The sequence below is a fragment of the Gossypium arboreum genome, chromosome 10 (assembly GCF_025698485.1).
Source record: "Gossypium arboreum isolate Shixiya-1 chromosome 10, ASM2569848v2, whole genome shotgun sequence".
NCBI lineage: Eukaryota > Viridiplantae > Streptophyta > Magnoliopsida > Malvales > Malvaceae > Gossypium > Gossypium arboreum.
Window position 1 is genome coordinate 77,113,537 of NC_069079.1, and position 9,786 is coordinate 77,123,322.

At 38.3% G+C, this 9,786-nt stretch overlaps 1 non-coding gene across 1 annotated transcript; it reads right to left on the reverse strand.

Moving 5' to 3' along the window:
- Positions 1-5,452: 5,452 nt before the first annotated feature.
- Positions 5,453-5,559, reverse strand: LOC128283358 (small nucleolar RNA R71). Its single transcript, XR_008273700.1, has one exon. It is a non-coding gene; the product is annotated as a small nucleolar RNA R71 (small nucleolar RNA).
- Between the last annotated feature and the right edge of the window lie 4,227 nt (positions 5,560-9,786).

Below are 9,786 nucleotides of genomic sequence, written 5' to 3' on the forward strand. Positions count from 1 at the left end.
TGTGGCTTAGTGGCAAGTAGCGTGTGGAGCATCTGAGGGGAGGCATGGGTTCGAATCCCATAGAAACCAAAGAGCATTTATTTTGTTAACAGGGGGCGGCAAGAGTTGGTGTTGAATTTAAACTCTGATGATGGAGGGATCCCACATCGGAAAGCTAACATAAGAGTGGATGTGAAGCTGGCTTTAAATATAGAGAACCATGAGGAGAGTAAAGGTACCTTTCTTGGCTGATCCCTTTCGCTTTATGGCGTGCTCGTTTGGGTTGGGCGTCGGCTAAGAGTGCTCGGAGCGTGGATTAACTCCAGTCTCCAATCGTGTGTATTTTCTCGCTACTCTAGTCAGTAGGATGGCTACTTGGCGCGATGGGCGAAAAGGGTCATGTGGGCCCAATGGGCCTACGAGCCCAATTGGATAAGTTGTTTGATTGTGTGGTAAATATTGGACTAGGCTAGGTGAATCTCATATCTGTGGCTAGATTTGGGCTAAAAGGGCCACACGAGCGTGTGGGCCCATTTGGGCCGAAAAGGGCTTTAGGCCCATTCGTATTGTTATCCCTGTTTAGAATACTTTAGTTTACCAAATTACTGCAATATCCTCAGTTGTAAAATTACCAAAGTACCCTCGGTTTATAAAATTACCCAAATATCCTCAATTTGTAAAATTATCGAAATACCCTCAGTTTGCAAAATTATTGAAATACCCTCGACATGTAAAATTATCAAAGTACCCTCGACTTACAAAATTATCATTTTACCCTCGATTTACAGAATTACTATTTTACCTTCGATTTACAAAATTACTATTTTACCCTCGATTTACAGAGTTACTATTTTACCCTTGAATTACAAAATTACTATTTTACCCTCGATTTACAGAATTACCGTTCTACCCTCGATTTATAGAATTACCATTTTACCCTCGATTTAGAGAATTACCATTTTACCCTCGATTTAGAAAATTACTAAAATACCCCTATAAGGTAGAATTACCGAATACCCCTGTAGGGTAGAATTACCGAAATACCCCTGTAAGGTAGAATTACCGAAATACCCCTGTAGGGTAGAATTACTGAAATACCCCTGTAGGGTAGAATTACCGAAATACCCCTGTAGGGTAGAATTACTGAAATACCCCTGTAGGGTAGAATTACCGAAATACCCCTGTAGGGTAGAATTATCGCAATACCCCTATAGGGTAGAATTACCGAAATATCCCTGTAGGGTAGAATTACTAAAATACCCCTGTAGGGTGGAATTACCGAGATACCTTGTGGGGTAAAATTACCATTTTGCCCCTAGGGTGTTAAATGACTATTTTGCCCTTGTGGGCAAGTGACTGACTTGGATTGTGTGTTTGCCGGATTTGATTGTGAATATATGTTGGTGATATGAATGACTTGACTGTGATTGTTTGATTCAAATATGGGCACGACATTCTGCATACATGACATGTTGCATGGGTTGGGATTTTGTACGAAGGAAGCGTTCTGGTGGCTATGCCACAAATATCTGTTCTGGTGGCTCTGCCACAATATCTGTATTTGGTGACTCTGTCATAATATCTGTTGACCGATCGATGGCTAAGTGCCGATCACGCTACCGAAGGCTGTGTGCCGTTGTTGTGGGCTTCGTGCCGATTATAGACCCGTTATTAATGGCTCTGTGCCAACCTAAATATGGCTTTGTGCCATCTTGGCTATGGCTTCGTGCCAAACGTATTTACCTGTAGCTATGTGCCTAACATATTTGTTGACGACTCTGTGTCGATCATATTTACCGAAGGCTGTGCGCCAGTTATATTATCGTCACTGATGGCTATGTGCCGAAGTTATTACAGTTATCTATGGCTTTGAGCCACGTATTCTGTTAGGTGGGTTTGCCACATTATCTAATTCTGGTGGCTCTGCCACAATATCTGTATCTGGTGACTCTATCACAATATCTATTCTGGCAGCCATGCTGCAAATTCTGTGGTGAGTAGCGGATGGGTGGGTCGAGTTGTCTCCCCACATGGTGTAAGGTTGGTACGGGGGTGTATACGGCTGGATTGGGTTGGGATTGCATTCACATTCGATTCGATTACATTTGATAATCGATTCGATTCGGTTCGATTCGATTCATTATCCGACATCGATTCGATTCATTACCTAATTCGATTCGGTTCGATTTTGATTCGTCACCGATTCGATTCGATTCTAATTATGATTCTGATTATAGTTATGATAATGTTTCTTATTCTGTAATGGGTTAAAGCCCATCCGCATCTGTCTCATTATAGTGGGCTAAGGCCCAATTGATACTGGCTAAAGTAAGTAAGGTCAGCGACTTTTAATTCTTTTATATGACCGATCGTTCTGTTTATAGTAAGGGATTTCACACTGAGTTTTTGTAAACTCACCCCGTTTATTAACCTTTCAGGTAATTTCTAGACTTAGACGGATCGGAGCTGCGAGGGGCTTGGAGGAAGCCACACACGCTGTTTATGTTACAATTTTGATTATTACTTTTAAATGTTTTATGTGGGTTGTAGTAAAGCCATTGCAATTTTATGGATTTTAAATTTGGAATTTTATTTATTGTTCTTATAATTGCTAGTATTAGAACACGGTTTTCCAAAGCAACTATTGTTGTTCAAAACATCACGTAACCACAATTGTTTTTAAATTAAGCTTTCGCAACTGCCAGGATTTTTTTTACAAAGTTGTTAAGAATGTTATTCAGCTGAGGTTTTCTAACAAGGTTTAAAAAGGATACAAGTTTTTAATTATTAAGAAGGGTTTTTAATGGAAACATAGTTTTCGAAAAACACTTCAATGTGACACGCCAGATTCGAGCCAAACTTCTAGGCCGGGTTTGGGGTGTTACAGACTAAGGAAACGAAATTTAAAGATTTTGATTATAGCTTAAAATCATTCCTTGTTCATTTTACGTGGCTATACATGAAATTCTTGTTTCATCTTGAAAAGGGTTCTCAAGGATCATGTGAAGAGCTTTGGCTTCAATACCTTTCTGAGGAAAGAAGGTTTATGTGGGTAGGAAAAGGTAAAACTAATTCTTGTTTACCTGCTCAAGGTATGGTTTCTGGAATTTCTGATACATCTTTGTCCAATTCGGTTGATGAAGAAAATAATAACGGTGAAGATATAACTGTTTTGGTTGATGGACAAAAGATTCTTGGTACGAGTGATATTGTTGAGTTTGATGGATATTTGTTTTCCAAATTGCATTGTTTAAGTAAACAAAAACATGAATTCAATCTATCTTTTCCATTGTTTGTTTATGACGGACATTTGCAATTTTTGAACTGTTGCACGAATTCCTGTCATAGTTACTATGCTTTGTGAATACAATTTGAGATGCCCAATCAAATTACAGACATTATGTTCTTAAAACCCTTGTTTGTTAAGTTCTTAGGTTGCAATGACACATGTTTATTTGATAGTGAAAATAGGATATTGGTACTGTCTTGTTGCAATTGTTTTAAGCGTAAGATGACTTGCTTCTTTGACCATTTGAATAAGATCGTGCTCTATAATGATTCTCATTTGGTTGCAAGTTTTGTGACGTTTATGCAGCAAGGCATGGTGCAATAATTAATCACATTTATACAAGAACGAACAAGTAGGCATCCCTATTTCAAAATTAACCGGTGACTCGACTTGAGGACAAGTCGCTTTGATGATGGGGGGAATGATGTAAGCACACCTGGGGCATCCTCGAATGCAAATCAAAAACTAATCGAGCTTCCAAAAGGCCCTATGACTCGGGCTCTAACCAAGCAATTTCAAGACGCTTTATCAACCTTGGTGATGCACATTTTGGAAGAGAACAAGGCCCTAGACGTTGGAAAAGCTACGGCACTCTTTTGAAGACCCAATGCACTCTTTTGCTAGCCGACTTTAGCTCCTCTCCAGCTTCCCCAGCTAAATTCAGCTCCAACCAGTTCACTTGAGCCCGTTTCAGTTCGTTTGAGCTTGATTTTAGCTCGTTTCAACACATTTCTTTTCTTTTACAATAAACTAATTTTTAACTTTGTTTTTAATTAAATTTGCTACAGCTCATGCCGATTTCCCTAGCTCAATTTAGTTCATTAAGTATTTTTGTTTATTTGAGCTAGCCGAATTTAATATGCTAGTTGGATTTTAATTAATATGTTTGAATTAGTTAGTGTCAATTAAGTTGTCTACTTGCTGTTTAAATTATGGTTATATGAATAATTATATTTTATTTAATTATGTTTTTATTTCTTTGTAGGTTCAGTCGAATGTGGAGGTACATTAATGGCTAGGTGCATGTACGGGTTTGTTCATTGAATGAGAAGGTTCATGCATGGTTCGGTTCAATGCTTGGAGGAATTATGTTCATGTGCATGGAGGATTAATTGCATGCATTGGATTATGAAGAATACATCTCCTTTGGACGTCACACATGCATGAATGGAGAATAATTAATGCAAGTTCATGTATGGCCACATTCAAGCTCCCTTCCAAGTTCCATGAATAGTTGAATGGATGTGGGAGGTCCTTTGGAGTTTCTATGCACCTATTTAGCCTAGAGACACCTCTTGGAAGCTACATGCATCCCATGGCCGAACCTAGATAATCCATTTAGCTTCCAAAGCTTCACGTACATTCAAGTACTTTTGCTTATACATGAAGCTGTCCCATGCACTCCCGTCAGCCGAATCAAGACTTAGCTAATTAATGTTTCATTCTAGAATATTCTAGTTAGTTCATGGCTGAATTTTCTTAGACTTTAAGCTAGCTAATTTGTCCATTTGGCTACTATATGATATTCTATAAATAGTTTGTTTATTTCATTGTAAAAGGACTTTTTGCCAAATTATTGAATGAACATTGTTCTTGTGAGGTTGCTTCCTCTCATATCTCAAACAAGTTTCGAAAGACTTATTTAGTTTGTGCTACTGGTATCAATCGACCTTGTTTGAACTTATCACCATTCTTGGTGTGGCGTTCACATATCTTCTATTCCATCTTTCCACCTTAACAATATAGGAACCGGGGTGACACTTTTTAGTGTTGAATAATTCCTTTCGTTAAGTTCACTATTCCATCCCCACCTTACATTATATCTTTCTTATTGTTCAAGACCGAACCATCTCTTCAACATCCTTCCTTGTTTCCTTAGCCGAACCTATCACTACCCTTTTCAATTCTTTGAACCCCTTTCGATTTAATCAAACCTATCCATCCAACTTCTACTTCCAAGATCGAGTAACGAACGTCTCTTCTCGTATATGATCGAGCAACTATGTGAAATGGACTCAATCACCCGAGCCGAATCACATCACTATCCGTCTTCGGTTGTTTCCCTTTTCATTAAGAAATAAGGCTAAATAGTTGTTGAACTCGTTACCACGAGGGTCAATCACTACTTGGGAACAAATGACCAAAAAATTTTTATTAAAATATTTTCCACCGGCTAAAATAGCCAAATTATGTAATGATATCTCTTCTTTTGTGCAGATGGATTTAGAAACACTCTACGATGTATGGGAGAGATACAAGGACCTTTTGAGAAGGTGCCCTCACCATGGGTTACCACTTTGGCTACAGGTTCAAATCTTCTATAATGGCTTGAATCCTTCGACTCGGCAGAAGATTGATGCAGCCGCTCGAGGAACTATCAATAATAAAATACCTGAGATGACTTACGAATTTATTGAAGAGATGTCACTGAATAACTATCAGTGGCAAGTTATGAGAACAAAGCTGACGAAAGCAGCCGGTGTTTTCAACTTCGACGCGGTTACTATGCTATCTAACCAAGTAGAACTCTTAAATAAAAATATTAACGGTTTGTGTGGTTCTACTCAGGTACATCCAGTGATAAGGTGTGATTCTAATGGAGGAGGAGCATGCACAGAATATCAACCCTTCAACCCTAGCATCGAGGAGGAACAAGTCTAATATATGGGTAATAATAACTCTAGATCCCAAGATAACCCATATAGTAACACTTATAATGCAGGTTGGAGGAACCATCCCAATTTCTCGTGGGGCAGTCAAGGAAATCAAAGGCTACAACATCCTCCAGGCTTTCAACAACCACCTTACCAGCAAGAAATAAAGCCGAACGTTGAGGAGATGCTAACCAAATTTATCTCGGTGTCAGAAACCTATTTTCAAAATACCGAGACAGCACTTAAGAATCAACAAGCATCTATCCAAGGGCTCGAAACTCAGATTGGACAGCTTGCCAAGTTGATTTCTGAACAACCACAAGGTAGCTTGCCAAACAACATAGAATCTAAACCAAGGGAGCAACTCAACGCGATTACTAGTCAAGATGAGGAAGGGTTAGTCACATTTGAACCAGAACCAAGGCAAGAAACTGAGATAAGCAGAGGCAAAGGTGAGGTAGACCACAATGACCAGAAACCAGTAAGTATAGATTACAAACCTCGTGTGCCACACCCTAATGCGAAAAGGAAAGACCGCTTGATCGTGATTTCCGTGTGTGATAAGTTTTATAAATTTATAATGAATCATTCCTGAAACTAACAATTATCATGATGAAGGTAAGTGTACCTATCGAACAGTAGTGCAGTTTTAGCAAGACCGGATTGTCGAACCCAAAGGAACTAAAAGTACTAGTAATGACTGTCTTTTTATTATCTAGCCTAAGAATAATGGGGTTTGTTTTAACCAACTAATTAACTAAACTAAGAAATCACAGAAAATAGAATTGGGGAATTACTTTTGGAAAAACGGTTGAATTAAGACAATACCTAAGGGAAAATCCACCTAGACTTCACTTGTTATTTGACTCTGAATCGGACGCTTTGTTCATTTGACTTGATCCGTAGAGATCCCTAAGTTATATTATTATCCCTCTCGAGACTAACAACGTCTAACCCTAGGTTGAATAATTGAAATCTCTTTCTAATTAACTCCCTAGGGTTGCATTAACTCGATCTATGGATCCCCTTATTAGGTTTCACCCTAATCCAGCAAAATCTTGTCACCCTATCTCTAGGCACGCAATCAACTCTGCTTAATTATGACAAATGTAATCTTAGGCATGGTCTATACCTCCTCTGAATAAGAACTTATCTTGAATCAATATCCTGGAATATCAAGACAAGAATTAAGAACACAAAGAAAAAAGTTTTATAGCCCGGTTTTGCATGAATATTCCTATATGTGTCCAGTAATGCCTCGTACCCTGTCCCAGCTTCAGATAAGGGTAAGGGGTATTACATTTACATGCCATTATACAAGTTATGACAGTGTGACATCTCCTAACCGTTTAAATGTATTTGTATATAAAAAATGTCTTCCAACCAAGCTAGATATGAGTCCGAGGAAGCTGAAAGCCATGATCAAGCTTCTGTACAACGAGCCACGTCCAGTCATAGTAAGAGGCTCATGTCTAGGGGCCGGGAAGGGGCAAAGACAACAATTTTTGAAATAATGGATGAATGGTTTGGTGAGTACTTGAAAACCAACCCTGGTATACCACGACCTCCCCCACCTCCTATATGATTTGAAGAAGAAGTACCACAAGATATTACACCAGTAAGAAATGGTAAAGCTTAAGTAGGCAAACTTACAAAATATGGGGCGAAATAATTTAGGGCTACAATTGACAATGATTCGGAATAGGTTGAGTTTTGTCTTGAGAACACCGTGTGAGTTCTTGATGAGTTGTCATGTACCCCTGAAGAATGCTTGAAGTGCACGATATCTCTACTGAAAGACACTGCATACAACTAGTGGAAAACTATATCCTCAGTAACACCGAGAGAGAATATTACATTGGAGTTCTTCCAAGCCAAATTTAAAAAGAAGTATATCAGTCAAAGGTTCTTAGATCAGAAGAGAAAGTAACTTCTAGTTCTTAAGCAAGGGGAATGGACTGCGTTGGAATACGAACGGAAGTTTGTCCGATTGAGCCAGTACACCCAAGAGTGGGTTCAAAATGAAGCGAAAATGTGCAAACGCTTCGAGGAAGGACTAAATGAGGATGTTAAACTATTGATTGGGATCTTAGAAATAAGAGAGTTTGACATGTTAGCCGATAGAGCTAAGAAAACTGAAGAGCTAAGTAATGGAAAGAAACAAGTGGAGAGGAAAGCTTAGGTTCTGAGTAAGAGATTCATGGGCAAAACATACACATCTCCCACAAAGAAGTTAAGAAGTTATTAGGAACACTCCAATTTATCAGTGGGACATTTGAGTAAAGCAAGAAGCTCTAAGCATCCCAATCCATGGTCTTCATCTCCTATGGCAACTAGTGTGGGGAGTGTCAGAAACCAAAAACCGTGGTGTAATAGTTCTAATAAGTTTCACTTTGGAGAGTACTGGATAAGGAGTGGGGCATGCTTTATGTGTGGTTCTCTTGACCACTTCCTTATGGATTGCCCGGAACGAGTTGACAAAGAGGTTGAGCCAACCCCAAAACCGAGTGCTCCTATTTCTCGAGGCAGGCCTCCAAGATACCTCAGAAGTGCCATTCGTATTGTTGCAAAGGACTCCGCTGCAAAATCAAATGCTCGAGCCCTGGCAAGAACCTATGCTATACGTGCTAGAGAGAAATCCTCAGCTCCTGATGTCATTACAGGTACATTCTCTCTTTATGATATTCTTATTGTTGCTTTAATTGACCCGGGATCAACCCATTCATATGTTTGCATGAAATTGGTGTCTAGTAAGGAATTACCTGTAGAGTTCACTGAATACGTGATTAAGGTGTTGAACCCGTTAGGCAAATATGTATTAGTTGACAAAGTATGTAATAGCCCGATTTAGGACCAAAACGGATCAGTGGTTTCGAAACCACGAATCTGAGGTTGAAAAAAAATTATTTTAATTAAGTTTTAGTGTTTATATTATGATTGCATAATTGTGTGAAAATTTCGCTAAATTTTATCGATTAGTGTTTAATTTGACGTTTAGGACTAAATTGAAATAGGTGAAAAATGTGTGTGTTCTAGTTCATAAAGTACTTGATTGAAATGGGGGTTTTAAGTAGAGGTACTTAAATGGCAATTAGACCATTATACTTTATATGGACAAAAATTTGGACATGGATGGAATTTTTAGAAAGTTTAGTAGTAAGGGCATTTTGGTCATTTGCATATTAAATGAAATAAAATGGGAAAAGTAACACAAAAATGTGTTCATCTACATTTAACTTGGCCGAAACTTGCATGTTCTCCATAGCTAGGGTTTCTTTCAAGCTTTCAAGCTCAATAGTAAGTGCATTCAAGCCCCGTTTTTAATGTTCTTTACATTTTTGAAATCATCGTAGCTCGGTTTACCTATTTCTACCATTATTTCGAGTTAGGGTTTATGTTTAAAAATTTACCCATGAATGATATGCATGTATTTTGATGTTTGATGCTAGAATATGAATGGTTGAGGTTAGGAGAACGATCTTTTCTAAGCGATTTTTAGCGAAAACGAGCAAAACGGTATAATCAATAAAAATACCTAATCTCATAAGTGCATGTTAGAGTGAGAATTTGATGTTGCCATAGAAGAGAAAAATGTTCAGCATGTCATTAAACATGAGAATAAGGGCTCAAATTAAATTTCCGAGCCTAGAGGAAAAATCGTAATTTTGTAAAACTTAGGGGGCAAAAATGTAATTTTTCCATAATGTGATTTTTGGATTGAAATAAATAGTATGAGTGTTAAATGAGCTAAATGTGTTGTTATAGATCAAGAAAGGCGGGGAATCGACCTCGAACGGGGGAAGGAAAAGGTTTTGGACTAAATTGCAAAATTTCCATATTTTGCACCGAGGTAAGTTTGTATGT